The sequence below is a fragment of the Pinus tabuliformis genome, chromosome 5_1 (genome assembly GCF_031772625.1).
Source record: "Pinus tabuliformis cultivar Carrire ecotype Pingquan chromosome 5_1, CPIR1, whole genome shotgun sequence".
NCBI lineage: Eukaryota > Viridiplantae > Streptophyta > Pinopsida > Pinales > Pinaceae > Pinus > Pinus tabuliformis.
The window spans coordinates 348,984,515-349,003,439 of record NC_142305.1 but is presented as its reverse complement, the minus strand read 5'-3'; the positions used below and the strand labels follow the sequence as shown (position 1 = coordinate 349,003,439).

At 33.8% G+C, this 18,925-nt stretch overlaps 1 pseudogene across 1 annotated transcript; it reads right to left on the bottom strand.

The window, feature by feature from the left end:
* Nucleotides 1–8,596: 8,596 nt before the first annotated feature.
* On the bottom strand, nt 8,597–9,946 carry LOC149164895 (xyloglucan endotransglucosylase protein 7-like; annotated as a pseudogene). Its single transcript, XR_016260087.1, has 4 exons — nt 9,665–9,946; nt 9,433–9,533; nt 9,089–9,282; nt 8,597–8,959 (listed from the first exon to the last, which is right to left on the bottom strand). The product of XR_016260087.1 is annotated as a xyloglucan endotransglucosylase protein 7-like (transcript).
* Between the last annotated feature and the right edge of the window lie 8,979 nt (nt 9,947–18,925).

Here is an 18,925-nt window from a genome sequence, read left to right as displayed (position 1 = left end):
ATAGGCCATAACCATAACAAACGCCAAATTTTGTATCTGCTTCATTCAGAATAAGACATGAATTTATAGAGTCAGGGTACCGATTTGAAGCACAAGTATATATTGCATATTTTGCAAGCTGTCTTCTCACGCAGGGTACTATTGCTTTTAATTTTGAGCTGGTGAGATTTGGGATCAAGCATATGTCCTGCATTTTCCTAGGTGCCCATGTTGTAGAATGGCTTAGCAGATATCCAGGGACCAGAACTGCTTAAGATCCTCTATTTATCCCAGTGGTAGTGGTCAAGCAAAAATTCTTAAACAGAATTACAACCATTTTACAAGTATCCATTGGATGCACCCCTATTAGTGCTTTATTGTACTATTTCAATTTTTTTCATATTATTCTGCTAGAGATATTTTAAGTTTCTTATTTTCAGCAGAATCTCCTGGATATATTTTCGATTCTAGAAGTTGTGACAGCTGGACACTCTAAGGAATGATGTTTGTCTTCTTCTTCTTACTGTATATTGCATATTTTGCAAGCTGTCTTCTCATACAGGGTATTATTGCCTTTAGTTTTGAGTTGGAAGATGCTTTGCTTGAGCTCTTGTCGAGAGGCATATGCAGAGATCTTACTCATACTGGTGATGTCTGAAATTGTCCAGATTTTCTCTAAGAATGCAAATGCTTATTCTGTAAAGGCCAAAAGACTGACCTGAAAGGCAGCAATCCTTGCCTATAGGCATTAGTTTACTAAGGCCTACCTACCATATGAGAAGAATGAGTAATATGCCAAATCCCACGGTGAAACCAAAACCTAATGGAATTATCATGAACATAAACTGATCACTAGGTTTTGACAATAATTGTCACTCCATCACCATTTTTCATTTTAGTGTGGGTTTTCATGTATTTTTTAATCATGATATTTCATTTTTTAATGAGCATAAATAACAGTTTCAACTTCGATGCTACAAATATTCTCGCCCCCTGAGATTATAATGTCTTTTGATCTATCCTAGTTGTCCTTGCCAACTTGCTATCCATCAACAAAGGACTCAGTTGCAACTTTTCCATCCCAGTCATTTTCATTATGTCTTTCCACTGCTTCCTTTATCAAGTTATATTGCTTTCCAGAGCAATTTTTTCATTTCCAATTCCTTTGTCATTTCTAAATATGACTTGTTGCTAGAAATTTGATATTTGTTTGGCAACATAATGCAAGAGCCTATTGTTTTAATATATATATTTTGTTGGAAACAATCATCTTCAGAAAATTTCTGCATAGTCAACAACTTTTACCTTAACACAGGTAAATTTATCATGCATTGTAAGTGTTGAACATTATGCATCTTGCAACATTGAAGTGGTAGGCTTTTTGTTTTATGGCAATCATTAAACACCGGTTTGGTCCAAGAAATGCTGTTGATCTTGGATTATATCCTCTCCGATCTGAACTTGAAGTATTTCAGTTCCATTTCAAATCAGACAGTATATGTATTTATTTCTGCACTTGTCAGAAATTTATCTCTCATTGAAGTGTTGCGATCTTGCAGGGGTTTCCCTGTTTGGTTGCACGCCATACCAGGAATCAAATTGAAAATACTAGATGCAAAAAAACTGGAAGTACAGGACTTCTCGATTGCATCTCTCTTAGCACATAAGCTCCCAGAGCAACGTCAGGTAATAAGCATTTAAAATATTTTAACAATCTTGAAATGTATGTATGACTTCAAATTGAACTCTGAATTGTTGATGAATTTATTGTGGCATACAATTTAATTGCAGTATAATTTTGAAGGAAAATTTGACCTGGTGAGGTTTTTGAAGACAGTACAAGAAGCAGGCCTTTATCCTCATCTTCGAATAGGACCCTATGCTTGTGCAGAGTGGAGCTATGGGTATGTATCTCTTTATAGATTGTCATATGGATGACTATCATATCCTTTCTTATATGCAAGGCTTTGTGAAGATGCAATTGGAGGATCCATTCGCAATGCAACAAAGTATCCGTTGATGACTATGCTGCCCTTGATCATGAATCCACCAAAAATGTCATTTTTGTGTGTCTGTTGCACTCACTTCTCAGACTGGTCTTAAGGGCACATTTCCAGTGGTAATAGCATCCCATTTTTTCAAATGCTTTGGCTGTAGCTTCAGCATTTTTGAAGTATCCCTTCATGACAATGCTGCCCTTGATCATGATTTCACCAATTGTAGTACCATCATTAAGAACACTTTCCATTGTGCTGGGATTCTTGATAAAGGCATCTCTGTACACATTTACACTCTGTTCATATTGAGTAAGGACTGAGTTTCATATTTATGAATCTTTCCCTGTTTTACTCATCTTCTTCATAATGCAACTTAATGAATTAAAATGTCATTTTTTGTGTGTCTGTTGCACTCACTTCTCAGAGTGGTCTGAAGGGCACATTTCCAGTGGTAATAGCATCCCATTTATGTTCAGGCCAGCAAGTCTCAAAATTAGGATCTCCACTTGCCAAAAGCTTTTCATACTCTAGAACATATTCATGATCATCATTCAAAGATACTCTATACTTGTCCAATTCATGAATCACAATCATTAATGGTAATTCCTTTTTCACCTGTGAAAGAATCCTTACTGCCGCTTTTGTAACTTCCAAGAATTGGTAATCCACAAAGACCACCTTAGCTTCTGAATGCCTCAAAATAAAAGACATTGTATGTGCATCATGTCTAATATTTAGAGTGCTGAGCACAAAAGGACTGAACCAACAACTTCAGAGCTATTGCACTGAACCACTAAACCTGAATCAAAGTCACTACTGTGTCTTACACTCTAAAATTGTCCACAGAAAAAATTGCCAACTTCAACAGAAACGAGAAGTTGGAGCCTGTCGCACTCAACTGCCAAAACCTGACAATCGATCTCCTTTATTGTTTTTCCAAGCACTTAATTGGGTAGATGAAACACTTGCAATCTAACACCAGGATTTTATTTGAGATTTGCCTCTGATGTCAGATACATCACTTAATTCCCGATTTGCTTTTGCTGTCACATACATCGGTCAGATAGATCACTTAATTGCACCAGATGAAACACTTGCAATCTAACACCAGGATTTTATTTGAGATTTGCCTCTGATGTCAAATACATCACTTAATTCCTGATTTGCTTTTGCTGTCACATACATCATTTTATGTGCGATTTGCCTCCAATGTCAGATAGATCACTTAATTGCACCGATTGCTGACATTCCAAAATTTTGTCAATTTGCATATCGAATTCTGCGCAGAGCCCAAGCATTGGCTGTTCAACAAACGCTTCACGAATATTGCAAAAAACCCGGCAGGGACTACCGCTACGACAATGGCTCCCTTGTTCTATTTAATAAGAAATTAGTTTTCTCGTAATAGATTGATGAGAATCGATAATTATAGATGAATGTAACCCCATCAAAACATAGAAAATTACATAATGGAAATTATATTTAATAATTAAATATAAATATAATTATATATATATATATATATATATATATATATATATATATATATATATATATATATATTAAAAATGAGTAAAAATATAAACATATCACCTTATATAACATGGGCATTCCCATCCCAAGTCTAATTTAATTATATTTAAATTAAATATTTAAAATTTTCAAAATTTAATAATTAAACTAAGCCAACATAATTTTAAAAATAAGACTAACTTATAAGTAGTGATTTTTTATAAAATTAAATAATTTTTACAAATATATTTTTAAATATTTTATTATTAATATTTTAAAAATTAGTAAAATTTACTAATCTTCCTATACCTTAAAATATCTATAAATTCTATATTTAAAAAACTCATATTATTTTACTTCTTAATTTTTTTACGAAATAAATATAAACAATTTAATTATGTATTAAAATAATACATTAAAATAAATCATAATATGCTATGTTCAAAACATAAAAAATGTGAAGATTTTAATAGTTTCTACTATTATTTTCTACCTATTGAATAAGACCTTAAGTACCATAAATGACTATCCCTTTCATTACATATAATATTAATAATAAAGTTTAAAAAAATATGAGTACATTTCTATATTATAACTAACATATGGATGTTTCAACTTAGACATTTTTGTGACTATGCAAGACGCTTAGTTTTTACCACATTAAATATAAGTATAAGAAGGTTTCAATTTAACAACATCATAATTTTATATTATGATTGTTCTATTTCTAAAACTTTGTGATTTTGTAAAAGGATTTGGTAAAAAAAACTATTGGCTATTAAACAACGAACTTAAAAAAGATGATTAACCGAAGGTTAATACAATCAAACTCAATGCTTTAAGCACATAAAATTTAAAACCAAGGCTTATACTTTGCCCATTATTGTGATTACATCTCTCTCAATCAATTTAAACTAATCCAAAGTATCTACAATGTAGCCCTTGTTCAAATGTACCATTTGGTTCATACCTTTCAAAGTTTAATAACTAAACTAGACGACTTGAATTCCTTAATTAACATCAACGTGCCAAAAGTAAATCATGCATCTATTTCTAACAACATAAATACAATCCATCTAGTGTTCATAAACAAGACATCATGAAAATACGTTTAGTGCTTCACTATAAGTAGCTACCTAGGTCAAAATCGGGCATTACATGTGATAAAAAAAAGTGAGGTGTAATCTCCACATATAGTCTTTGCATCCTCCTAATCAGATTCTAGGCTATACTTGTCTTAGTGGACCTTAAATGACATCTAAGATGTTGAGATGGTCCAATATGCTTGATGGTTCTACCATAATGATTCTCAGACATACCATTCCCTCTAATCAAGTTTGTGAGGTACATATATTTTTATGTAATATTTGTTTTGTGATATTTTTAAAGTAATGATTGAAGAATTTTTTTTTTGAAATTTATTCAATATTGTTATGATTTTTGGTATATTTCATATTTTTGTTATATCATGGCGAATCAATAAGTAAATGGAGCAATCTAGCAAGGCCCAAGGTCAAATCTAGCTACTACTACTATAATACCAAGAGTATATCTAACCCTTCATAAATGAGATATATCAAAAATTTATGACTTAACAAAAACTAACTTTCATTATGCTTCTTATTACATATAAAATTCTCAATTATTTAAATAATCATTTAAATTAAAAATATATTATTTGAACCCTTAAAAATACTGGGAAAAAATATATAGAAATAACTTTTAAAGAATCTTGAATAGGCAAGTGAAGACAATTTAGTCTTGAATAAGCAAGTGAAGACAATTTAATCTTGCATAGGCACGTGAAGACAATTATCAGTATGTATTTATGTAACCCCTTCCGACTGAAAGAAGAGTAAATTGTGTATTTATGTAACCCTTTTGAGTGAAAGAAGAGTAAAAACTATGTAAAAATGTATATAAATAACTTTTAAACGATCTTGCATAGGCAAGTGGAGACAATTTTCAGTATGTATTTATGTAACCCTTTTGAGTGGAAAAGCAGAGTATTCTTAAAAGTTTATTAAAAGAGATAAGAGTCATCTCTATTTTCCCTTCAAAACATTTGAATATATTTATGTTTATTTATTTTTTTGCTGCAAGACTCATTTGGTTTTCGAATGACATGATGAATTATAAGTTTGGTCATGTCTTTATACGGTTTGCTTTAATAATTCGTAGAGATATGCTTATAAAGAAGACAATTGTGCATTCCTCGGAATGAGATCACTATCTGTTATGTTTTGATTGCAATGAAGATTTATCGCTTACCATCTCACTGGGACTTATTGGCAAATGATTGGAAACGCAAAATAAATGAGACATGACTTATTACATGCACCATTCTCCTGTGTTTTCTAAAATTATGAGCTTCAAGGATACATTCACCATCCTCCTGTTTTTTCTGAATTTATGAGCTTCAAGGAATGGTATAGGGCTCTTTTACAAATCAGTCTTCAACAAGTTAGAAAAGATAGAAGAAGTTAGAACGTTGAAAGTTATCATGTTCTTTTTAATTTAAACATTCAATTACAGCTTTTTATTGCCTCATTAATAAAAAATGGATATAGTGGAGGTTTGAGGTCAAAGCGCATCGATGCATAAATTGGTTTAAATTGTTCAAAAAATCAATGAACCAAGGGAAAAGCGACCTGTATATGGCAAAGAGACAAATTATATACCATGCTCACAAAACATTGGAAAACAAAATAAGCATTTGATTTTTATTTGGTTGAACCAAGGGAAAAGCGACGGGTGTATGGAAAAGAGACAAATTACATAATACATACCATGGCCGCAAAACATTGGAAAACAAAATAAGCATTTGACTTTTTTTTGCTTGCTACCAGAACCCAAAGTTGCATCAAATATTCAAAGCTCTATGTGCATAACTTTATCTGATCTACCAAAAAATCGAATCGAAGGAAGGTGAGGAAAAACTGTATTTTATGTAGACCTAGAGGGGTTTTATTTTAATAGAATAGGATTTTCATGGAATCGAAAAAGGATCCAACCTCAACGGCATACATTGAGATTTGTAGTGCAATTATAGTTTACTGTGGTTCTTGTGAGCACTCAGCTAGAAGTTGATAATTGAATCTGGCATAAATTAAAAACAAATACAACACAAAGACACACAACTTCATTAATCCAATTGCTTAATTACATCACACTTATATAGGAAAACTTATGCAACCAATTCCTAACCACTCACAACTAATTCTTGTTCAACTGCTCATAACTAATTCTGTTCAACTGCTTCATAACTAAATCTATTTCTGCATTATTTTCACATCCTCCCTTAATGGAGAAATGGATTCTCTACAATACCTAACTGACTTCTAAAAACTTCAAATTTGATTTTACCAAGGGGCTTAGTAAATATATTAGCCACATTATCCTTGATGTTACAAAATATCAATCCAATTTCATTTGACTCAATTTTCTCACGGACAAAATGGTACTGTAACTCAACGTGTTTTGTTCTAGCATGGTAAACTGGATTATGTGCTAATTTGATAGCACTCTGATTATCACAATTGATACATGTTGCACCACTTTGCGCTTCTTCAAGATCTGCAAGAATTCTTCGCAACCAAATGGCTTCACAGGTGGCATTGGTCAAAGCTTTGTACTCTGATTCTGTTGATGATAAAGAAACAGTTGGTTGTTTCTTACTACTCCAAGATACAACTCCTGATCCAATATGAAATGCATAGCCAGAGGTAGATCGTCTGTCATCTGGATTTCCTGCCCAATCTGAATCAGAAAAACCTGTCAGTGCAACATCAGATACATCAGTATACATAATACCAAGATTCACTGTTCCCTTTAAGTATCAGAGAACTTTCTTTGCAGCAATCCAGTGATTTCCTGAAGGCTTAGCCATGAATTGACTAAGGATACTGACTGTGTATGCAATGTCTGGTCTGGTTGTGGTGAGATAGTTCAAACTTCCCACTAACTGACGATATAATGTTCCATCTGCCTCTTTCGATCCATCTTCTTTGTACAACTTTGCATTCTGTTCTAAGGGAGTTGACATAGCTTTGCAATCTGTCATATTGAACTTTTTAAGAATCTCCTTTGTATATTTGCTTTGAGTGATCAAAGTTTTACCAGGTTCTCTCCATACCTCAATTCCTAAGCAGTAATGCATTTCACCCAAATCTTTCATTTCAAAAACCTGTGACAACTGAACTTTAATTTCTTCAATTAATTTGTGAGCACTGCCTGTTATAATGAGATCATCCACATATAAAGATATTAAAGCAACATTTCCTTTTTCATCTTTCTTAAAATACAAGTTAGGATCATTTTTGCTTTTCACAAATCCATTCTGAAGGAAGAAGGTATCAATCTTTACATACCATGATCTTGGTGCCTGTTTCAAACCATACAATGCCTTTCTTAACCTGCAAACCAGATGCTCCTGTCCCTGTTTGACAAACCCTTCAGGTTGAACCAAATAAACTTCTTCCTTTAAATCACCATTGAGAAAAGCAGATTTGACATCCAATTGATGTATATTCCAATTATGTTTTGTGGCTAAGGCAATCAGTAATCTAATTGTATTCAACTTAGCTACTGGTGCAAAAGTGTCTTCATAATCAATTCCCTCCTGTTGAGCATATCCTTTTGCTACTAATCTTGCCTTAAATTTATCAATTGTACCATCTGCTTTAAATTTTGTTTTGTACAACCATTTGCTTCCAATTGGAACTTTATTTTCAGGAAGTTCCACTAATTCCCATGTTTGATTTTTCATAATAGAAGCATACTCATCATTCATAGCATTAATCCATGGTTCATGTTGTTTAGCCTGCTCATAATCAATTGGTTCTTCAACATTCATTATATTAGACATTAAGGCATAGTCTCTATACCTTTCAGGAAGCCGAGTTTGTCGGGACGACCTTCTTGGTGTGGGTGTTCCATCCATGATTCGTCGGCTTTGAGGTGACAAAGACACACAACTTCATTAATTCAATTGCTTAATTACATCACACTTATATAGGAAAACTTATGCAACCAATTCCTAACCACTCACAACTAATTCTTGTTCAACTGGTCATAACTAATTCTGTTCAACTGCTTCATAACTAAATCTATTTCTGCATTATTTTCACAGCATAATCTTTGCAGTAATCGTATATGAGATAATTACTGCGAACCCACTGTAGTTGTCCTTGTTGGGCATAGTTTAACCTGTTCTGATTCCACCAGTTAGTGGCCCAACACTGGGAGGTGCTGCCATTTCCATTCCATTCACAGACGTCAGTGTTGAAATTCATATAGGAAGCCACAAATGGTGAGTAAGACCAATCTATTTTCACCCGTCCCCCTTGAGTTGCCCACTGGTCTCCGTTCCATATGCTCGAGAACACTCTCATTGCCTGCTCATTCGGATATGGCACGCCTATGTTTTCGTTGTTTGCAAAACTCTGATTGGCAAACCATCAACGAAAATCCTGAAATGTAGTTCATAAATATATCAGTCACTACTAAAATGTAAAATACGATTGAATCTTAATTAAAACAAAAGTCGAAATAAATTAAACGTTCTTGAGCCAAGCGAGGAAAGGATAGAGATAGTTTACGCAATTTGCTGGGGGCTCCAGAGAATGGAGTAATTGTGGAAATCTGCAGTTGGATCGAACCATAAATAGAACTGCTGCTCTTTATTGGCTGAGCCATTCACATAGATGTTTGTGTGCAGAATGTAGGGCTCCCCAGAAACATTTCCCAGGAACTCCATATCAATTTCGTCGTGCCCCTCACCTGTAGAAGATAACTACACCACCCAAGTGCATGTATTTTATTGTTTTGAATACCGATAAACGAAACAAAATGAAGGCTGATCTAAATGTTACCCTAAGAAGTTTCTTTGTTCATGAAATGCACAAGACAAATTAAATGACCTCCACAGAAACAGGATTCTCACATAGTATGTCGTAACGGTACCAGCGGAATTTCCGGGCACTAGTTTCATGGAGATATCAACGCTTCCAAACAAAAACTCCTTATACGATTGAAATCCCGAACCTAATTAAATCCAATATCCATTACCATATTTCTGTTTTATATCATAAAGTTGCTAATCTATATTTGCAGGGACAAAACCTACACAGTTGTATATAAATAAGTAAATCTGTGAATATGATTAAACGTAATACCAGAATAATTGGTAAGAGAAAGCTGCAATCCCTGGCCATTGTTCAATACCCAAGTGTTGTTTTCGCCCCATGTTACATCAATATCACTGTAGACGTCTGCATAAACTGTGGGAGATATAGCTCTGCAGATAATGGCAATCAAAAGGAAATGGACGTAACCTCGTAAAGTTAAAGCCCTAGAAACCTCCATATATGCAAACGATATCGATCAAATTTAGCAGATAATGGTGAAGGGTCCAATCGAATCCCTGGTCTGCTTAGAATAGAATGGATGTACTCGGAGCAGGGATTGAATCTGGTTATTCGAAGGGCATCACGAGGCTTTGTATGCTGCTTCAACTCATATTCACTGCCGTGTGGGGCAGGGACCGAAGAAACGTGCACTGAATTGCGGATTACCAATACACCCAACCAGTTGGATGTGGAGCTGTCACGCGGTTTAGCCGTGTTATGCACTCTTGAATCATATTCCCGATCGATAGCTGTCGCTGTAACATGAACACGGAACGGTGGTTAAAGGCAGTGATCATCCAACTGGAAGCCACTAGAGTGTGAGCACTCTGCAATTTCGACATTGTCAACACAAATATCTTCTACTGGAAAACGAACCATGATTTCCTATAGAAATTTGGTGTCATCCAGCATAGCTCTGTCGATAGTCATGCGCCATCCTCACGTTCTATGATACTGGTTGGTATTTTCACAGTTGAGTTGATATTGGGGTATGTTTACACGTACCGATAGATTATCAGAATAAAATATTAATTTTCAGCCGGTCTCGGAATTGAACCAATATATATGTTTGGCGATTGTTGAAGTTTTGGAAAATGTTATTATATAACGACAAACAAATATACCATTTACAAACATATATATATATATATATTTTTGTTTTTAATTATAAACATAGCCTGTCGAAACACACATTATTAATGAGGATAAATACACTACACTAAAATTTTTTGTGAGCGAAAAAGCTGGATTCGAGTAGCGAAGGTAAGGTACACTGAACTTTTTTTGAGCGAAAGAACTGGATTCGAGTAGCAACGCTCAATGGCGTGTGAATTTGGGACATAATAAAGATTAGTCCCGAATATCTTGCAGCAAATGATTGCTTTCCAAGTCATTATAAGTAAACATTTTGAAATTATCAAATTTATTCCTAATTTTGATTTTGTCATCTTTCCTGTCGGGAACAGTTTAGCAACGGTAACTTTAAATATTTATAACCAATCATGTAAATAAATATTTTTATAAAATAGAAAATTAAACCATATTTAAATTGTAAAAATGTATTTGGGAATAATCATGATAAAATCAATGTTTTAATCCATTATCGTGATTCATCTTCACGACAAGGTTCATATTTAAATTATCAACTTTATTCTTAATTTGATTTTGTCATTTTTATGGGGAAGGATCGATTAAGATTAACAATAGTAAGTTTTAAATATTTATAACTAATAAAGTAAATGAATCTTTTTATAAAATAGAAAATTAAATTATATTTTCCAAAGAGTTCTTATTTTAAATTAAGGTGGATAAGGATTTGTTGACATTTTTTTTTTTTTAATTGATGCCATAGATTTATTGTCAAGCAAATATGTTCACAATGTGCTTAGTCTTAATCCTTATCAACTATTGTAGTGTGTTACACAGTTTGTTAAGTTGCGTTGACTTTTAATAAATTTAAAAAATTAGATTCATGCCACGTGGCTCCTTGCCCACTAATTTCTCAGGGATTTGAGATTATGCCAATTCTCACAAGTTCATATTCTAATTAAATGGGGAAATTAATATATAAGAAAATTTTATTTAGGAGAATGATCAATTTTACAATAAGATGTGTAATTCATTATTTGTTCAAATTAAATTAAATTTGTGCCACATGGCTACCTTCCCACCAATTTCCTAGGGATTTAAGATTATTCCAACTGTGATAAGTTCATATTCCAATTTTATGGGGAAATTAATATATAAACAAATTTTATTTATCAAAACGTTCCATTTTACAATAAGATGTGTAATTCCTTTTCTTCCTTAAGCTAAAGTTGACTCATAACCTTTATAAAGTCTTTTGCTATATCAACTAAATTAATATTTTTAACGTGGTTGTACTAGTACTTATACATAATCCTCAATTTTGTTAACCCTAAATTTAAATATTTATAACAAATAATGTATATAAATATTTTTATAAAATAAAAATTAAACCGTATCAATTATAAATAACCTTCCAAAGTTAATTTCTAATTTTAATTAAGAAAATTATAAATGCTTTAAGTTATGTTTTTAATTTTCGTTATATTAATTTCATCATTTAAAACATAATTTAGAGAATTTCATGGCATCTAAAAGTTTAGGCTATGGACTGTGAATTACAATAATTGAAGGTGAATTGCAATTTTTTTTTTAATTGAAATAAAATATTATGAGATAAAAATTCAAGTATTTAAAAGCATTAAAAATAAATAAATGAACAATTATTTTATTTTTTTTTAACAATAATGGTGAGGCCCCTTGTGACTCCCTCAATGCATAAGTATAGCACCGAATAGTCTCGCAGTTGTTATTTTTTCTGGGCATACAAAGCCCAAAAATTACATGAACTTTAGGGGCAAATGTTCTTAATACATCGTTATAATTCGTTATAGTTTATAGGTTATTGTAATATGAGTCTGAGAGCTGCATAGTCTTCTAGAAGCTCTTAGTTTCATGTAGTAGTTCCTCGTCTCAGAGTATTTGATCAAATCTCTCCAAGTCTCTCGATATTATTATGTTTAGTACGTAGTATTTAGGAGCTTGTTTCCATAATTTTTGAAGTCATATCGTTATTATTATGAATTCTTTTTTCTTCATGTATAATTATATAAATTATTGTGGTTAATTTATTAGATAGGTTATTACAATAAATTTGATAAAATAAGTCTATATTATGATGGTTAAATTTTTTCATAATATAGATTAGTTAATTACTAAATTTTTTCTTATCTATGAGATAGATAAAATGTAAGAAATAGAGAATAACAAATACAATCACACAATGTTCACAATGAACACAACTATTTTCTCTAGGAAACCCTTGTAAGGAAAACCCAATTGGAAGCTACTTTATCACTTTTCTCCTTGGAATGAAAAAATGCAAGCACAAATGAGAAGACACTATCTAAGAAACTACATGATACCTGTAGCTTGTTAGGATACTACAAAACACTAACTTCCTTTCTTGTGCTCTCTCACTCCCAAACCTAGTTGTTTTGATATACCATGGAGCAAGATACAATAAAATAGAATGGAGCCACCTACTGCTCCTCATGGACTGATTTTAACATAGCTTGACATTTAATTAGGGGTTAGGCTTAAGTCCTTTAACTCTTAATCAAAGTTACAATGTTAACCCTTTTAGAGTCTTCTTCATATCCCATATGTGGTTGGTCTATTTTCTATGAGTAACAGGGCTTGACATGGCATCCCTTTGTACCATGGTGGTCAAAATGGTATGTTAACTTGTAGAAGGAATTGATTTTACTATGAATTCAAATTGATGAAATTGTTATTCTATTGGAAATGTTTCTTGGTGTAGAATAGTGTCACGAGGTCCAATGATAAAGCATGGGAGCTTCAACCCCAAAAAGATTATTCGATGTGTCAAAATCTTGTTAGGAGGTTTTGGACTAATTCTCCAAACTTGGATCTACTAGTAAAAGTTTCCCTACAAGTTGATTCCTCCAAATTCTCCAACATAAAATCATTAAGATATGTGAAAAGTACTATAATGATACAACATGAAACATACCTCCCCATTTTGGGAGGATTTTGGTCCCCAATTTTTTTTAATAACTTAGATGAATAAATTTCTCCTTTCCCTTCTTATTAAAGTACCATATTTCTTTTCCTCAAACTTATTCTTTTAACCCAATCTACCAAAGGCCATATTTCCCATGTCTTATAGTTCTAGAACTCTTTTGCAAAACTATGTCATATGCCAACTCTTCCTTAGCATCCAGAGCTAAGTCATATACAGAAGGTAGCGCCTGCTCTTCTTTATTATATAACATTGGAGGCTCATAGAGTTTGAGATTTTATGCATTCACCACTAAGTGAATTTTTATGTATGGGGTTCTATGGAGTCTGTAAGCATTATCTCCCACATTTTCTAGTATCTTGAAAGGATTATATCATCGAGACTTCACATTTATACTAGGCCCCTATATTATTTCCTTATTCAATTGTAACCATATTCTTCCTCTCTCTCTAAATAAATTCTCTATTCTATGTTGAATATGCCTAGCCTTGTTTTTTCTAATGACTTCTTCAACATCTCATATACTTCCAAATTCATCTTCATAATCTTCTCAACATTTTTTTCTACTCTTAATGCATGCCCCGTGAGATATTTGTTTCACTCCCCTTTGTTTTCCATACATGACACCCAATGGAGAATATGAAAAATATGCAAAACAAGTTTCAAATTGGAAGTTACAAGTAGAAGTATGGATTTATATATCATAAGGGTGTTGTATATCAAGTGTGAGATGCGCTTCTCCCAAAAAGAAATGTAAACTAGTATACAATCAAAATAAACAATAAAAAATGAATGTATATAAGGGTGCAACACATAATTCATTAGTTTCATGAACATAGATGATGCATAGAATAGATGAAAGTTATGACTAACAACTCTTACAAACCTTGTTTAGTTTTCAAGGTAGTCTTCCAAGTGTCTTTTCTTTTGTGTTATAACCGTATTTGCCACTCCATAATAGTGACAATGACCCAAGTTCAACCTACCTCAGTTGTTGGCTACAACACATCCCATTTCACCTTTTCTTTTACTTAGGTGGGACTTATTCCATGTTAAAAGGGTTGAATTACATAATTGAGTTATTTGTCATAATTATTTTGTCAAAATTTTATAATTATGACATAATAATAATTTCATAATTGAGACAATTGAGAAAAGCTCATAATTAAGAAAAAGGTTTCTAGAGTTTGTCATACCCAAGGAGATCAAATTGACCCACTTGTGTATGAATTGGCTAGGGGTCCATTATTGTAGAAGTTTCCTAACATCTCAAGCCCCTAGGTGTCTAGATATATTCTCTCGAAGGATAAAATGAACCTATATAGTGTTATAGACATATTTGGGCACTGCAACCCCAAACTCCTATGTCCATAAACCAAGGGCTCTTTAGTCCCTAAAAGTGTTGTTTCATACCCTAAAAGATCATGGTCAATTGATTACATCATTTCCCAGAAGTTCCACCTGAGAAACCACTTAGAACTGGCTAAAATTGGACCATACTGACTGCTCCATGGTCAAGGTGCGATGCATCTCACCTTATACACACGGGGGGTGCGATGCATACTAAAAAGGCCTTTTGTAGGGTGTGATGAGTGAGGATGGACAAATGTCTGAGACAATTTGCTAAGTGTATGATCATGGAATCTTCCATAAACTATTCCCATGACACTTGCCTCTCTAAATTCGCTTAAGGATGAGTAAGACATCAATGAAATCTCCAAGTGGAACCAAAAACTATCAGTGGAATGACACTAATCAAAAACCCAGAGCTGACTCACACCCTTGCAAGACATCTATAAATGGATCACACATCTAAGAGATCTGGAGGCTGGAATTTTGTAATTTGTAAGGAAGTTCTGTTGGTTTGTCTATGAGAAGAGACATTGAATTGTTGGGTGATCTTGCTTTTCATGAGGTGAAGAGGGCTTCTATGCTGGGAGGATGATGTTGGATCAGATAGCTGGGTTGTAATCGTCTCTTCTACTATTAATAAAGTTCTTTTAGTTTTCCTCTATATAATCGTGCATTTGTGAATCTTATTTTTTATGAATGCAATTGTATGGTCAATGTGCTTCTGATTTTGCATTGTTTATGATGATTTAGATAGAGATGCTTTGATGGTTTTCTGTTACTTTGACTCTACAGGTACTCTTTGAAGCGGAACAAGTAGGAGAAGAGTGGCAAATTCTATCAAGGGAAAGAGAAATCAAGCAAGGATCAAAGTGAAAGATCCAGATTGGTCCTCTTTTCTTGCCTCTTATCTATTGTACTAAAGGAAATCTCAAATTGCTTTGATTGTTTGTTTCTAAGATAGCTACCCATCTTAGTGGACTAGCAGTTTGAATCGACACTAGTTTTCCCTGAAACAAAATGGCAACTCCACTGGGGAGCAAATAGTTTGTTTTGTTTGTTTACTGTTTTCTTTATAAACTATAGACAGAGCCTGCAGTTAGCCAGCTAGCCTTCGAAATGCATTTGCTATGGAATTGCGAAGTAGATGAATGCTGCTTCAGTCAATCTCTGGGTTGGTTTATGAACTGAACATCTAACTTACAAGCATTCTAAGTGCCCTTGTGGTAGCTCAATAACCTTATAAGATCATACCCCTATACTTTGTTTTTACTGTCCATTATAACTCAGCCTATATCACTGAACTTAGCTGCAAATTTTGAGCAAAAACCAAGCTCAGTTTCGCTCCCTGGTCCATCGCACTGTCTGTAACTGGGCAGTCTGTATGCATCGCACCTCCCGTGTGTTGCAGGTGAGATGCATCCCTGTTTCCCTATGTTGTAGGTGAGATGATTGAGTGATGTTGTTTCTCTCTTTGAAATATGGTTTTTCCTCCTTGTTTTCAGCTCTATTCAGTAGTTTTGCTATTCATGATCAGTATCTCATTGTTGAAGCCTCCTTCCTTTACATTATTCAACCTCCATTGATTAGGAAACATAAATTTTCTTATGTATTTGTCAATTATTTACAGTCCTCCTTTGTCGAAACTAGCTTAATTGAACTGTCATTTTTTGATGCAAAAAGTGTCATAACTGACATTTTGAGACAAAAAGAAGAGTGCCATAAAGTCTTCCTCCTCTAGATTGTCGATTGTACTTTTGTCATTGTATTTGATTTGGATTGTTAATATTTAAAGTGTCAAAACCAGTTTTCCATTCAAAATTGAAAAGTGTCATTTTAGTCTTCCTTTCGATTTTTGAAAAAAAATTGTCAAAATGTCACTTTGAAGAAAATAGTTCAGATCTGTACTTAGTTTTCCTTTTGAGCATTCTCAAATTAAGGAAACAAAAAAAACAATACATGCATTTGCATTTGCATTTAGACTGTGTGCGAGAGATGATTTAGGAAAAGTGCACTTAGTGTGTGCTCCTTGCTCTATTTTGAAATAATTGTATTCTTCTTTCCTTAGTAGCTAGGATTTTCATTGCTAAAACAAAATAAATGACTATTTATCATTTTAGATTGCATATTTAGGAATTTTACATCTACATCACATGGTGAACCTTGAAAGACAAACTTCTAAGGAAGATCAACTCTAAAATAAATCTTAATGAACATAAAAATGCTTTGGAACCTAACGCGACACATCTAGAAGTTTAGGCTAAAGACGTGTTCCGGCGTCGTAAAACCTGGTAACTACCGTTTTCATCGAAGGTTGGGTGATTCCTCCTCTTTGATATGACAAGTGCCAGTACGAAGTTGTGCTCCCTGTATCGTTGAGTATATATTGGGAGACTACAATAGGCTGATATCCTTTATCGTTAGGAATTCGTGTCTACCGCCCTATCGATCGTAATGCACTGAACACAACATTCGGTAAGATTGACTGTTGTACATAAAGTCCTTGGTAGTTCCTCTTTAATTTACCACCAAGGTGTATATTGGAGCTTTACGATTGGTTTGGTAATCCCCCTGTCTAGATTTCCAGAGTAGTTACTTTTGTTTCTTTTCGACTCCTTAAAATAAAAGGTCCATCTGAGCACTTTTCACTTCAGTCTCATTAAAAATCTAAGGCAACTAGAGTCACCTTTAGCTTTTTCTCGACTCTTAAAAATTGCAAAATAAAAGTTGCATCAAAGTGTCTTAAAATTTATTTGAATCGGAATAAATTTTTCGCCTTTAATTTTGAGTTGATCAAGTAATCCACAATTGTGGAAGAAAGTCAATCAAAACCCCATCGTTTGAGGAGACTAGCGAATCAACCATCTTTGACTCTTGAGATGAAACCATTCCAGGCAAAACAGTCTCGTTTAATTGAGTCCAATTCACTTGATTTATTTGAAACTTGTGTTTCAACATCATCAGAGACTACAATTACTCCGATCGTTTCTAGTACATATTCCTTTACAGAATAAGTTCCGCAGTTACAAGAGGACATTAGAAATGATCCTAGTGTAACAGTAGACACTTCTATTCCTGAAACAACTCCATCTAGGGCTGATCCAAAAACTGAAGTTCACTTACCTAAACATCTGGAAGTTGAGTTCCAAAATTCAGAAGGTGTCACCCCTCTAGTATATGTTACTGCAGAAGCTACACTTTCTTTGGCTCCAGAAATATTTTACAGAACTGATGATCTACCTCTTCCACTTGGACTGATTTCCATATAAGAGATAGTAGAGGATCTTCCATCCAGTACTCCATTGCATTTTGGAACTGGGATCCACTTATATCCTTCTACTACAGAAGTTAGTTCTTTTAATCATCCTTCATCACAAGTTCCTATCAAATCCCTAGGAATTCTTTTGGATAGACTAAATATGTCTGAGCAACCATCAACATCTAGTACTATGTCAACTGACACGGCTGCGGTGGAACTTCCCGCTACCATTCCTACAATGTTTGTTGGTATAGCATATGTCCCAGCTAATTATCAACAACAAGCCGAAGTCCACTCAGGGACTGTTTCGACGACATGGTCTACTCCTATTTCTTCATTCGAAGTCTCATCTGGTATTTCTTATGTTGAAACTCAACAAGTTTATCCAATATGTCTTTAAAGGCTGATCTACCCTTTAAGCACTGGATTGCCACCATATTGGGGGGCAGTATTCCTTTTCATTGTTCCCTCCTGGAGAACAACCATATGAGAGTTTACAACAAAATTCAGGTCAAACTAGAATTACATCCAACAGTTCGGTACCAATACTACCTCAACAACCAAGGGTTGTATATTCAACGCAACCAATCCAACCTGTGTCAAATATTTCCACTACACCCGCTATTATGACTGTATCGCAAGTACAAGTGCTACCTGTTGTGTGTTAACCTCAAGTCTCTTAGGTTGCAATACAATAGCCTCTTGTCTTTGTGATTTAATCACAACCTCAGGTTAGTGCCTCCTTACCTAGAACAACTCAGGCTCAAATAGGTACTATCACTTCGCATCTTAGTCAATCATCCGGTATTGGACAACAACAAATGGTCCAACAACCATGGCTGGTACA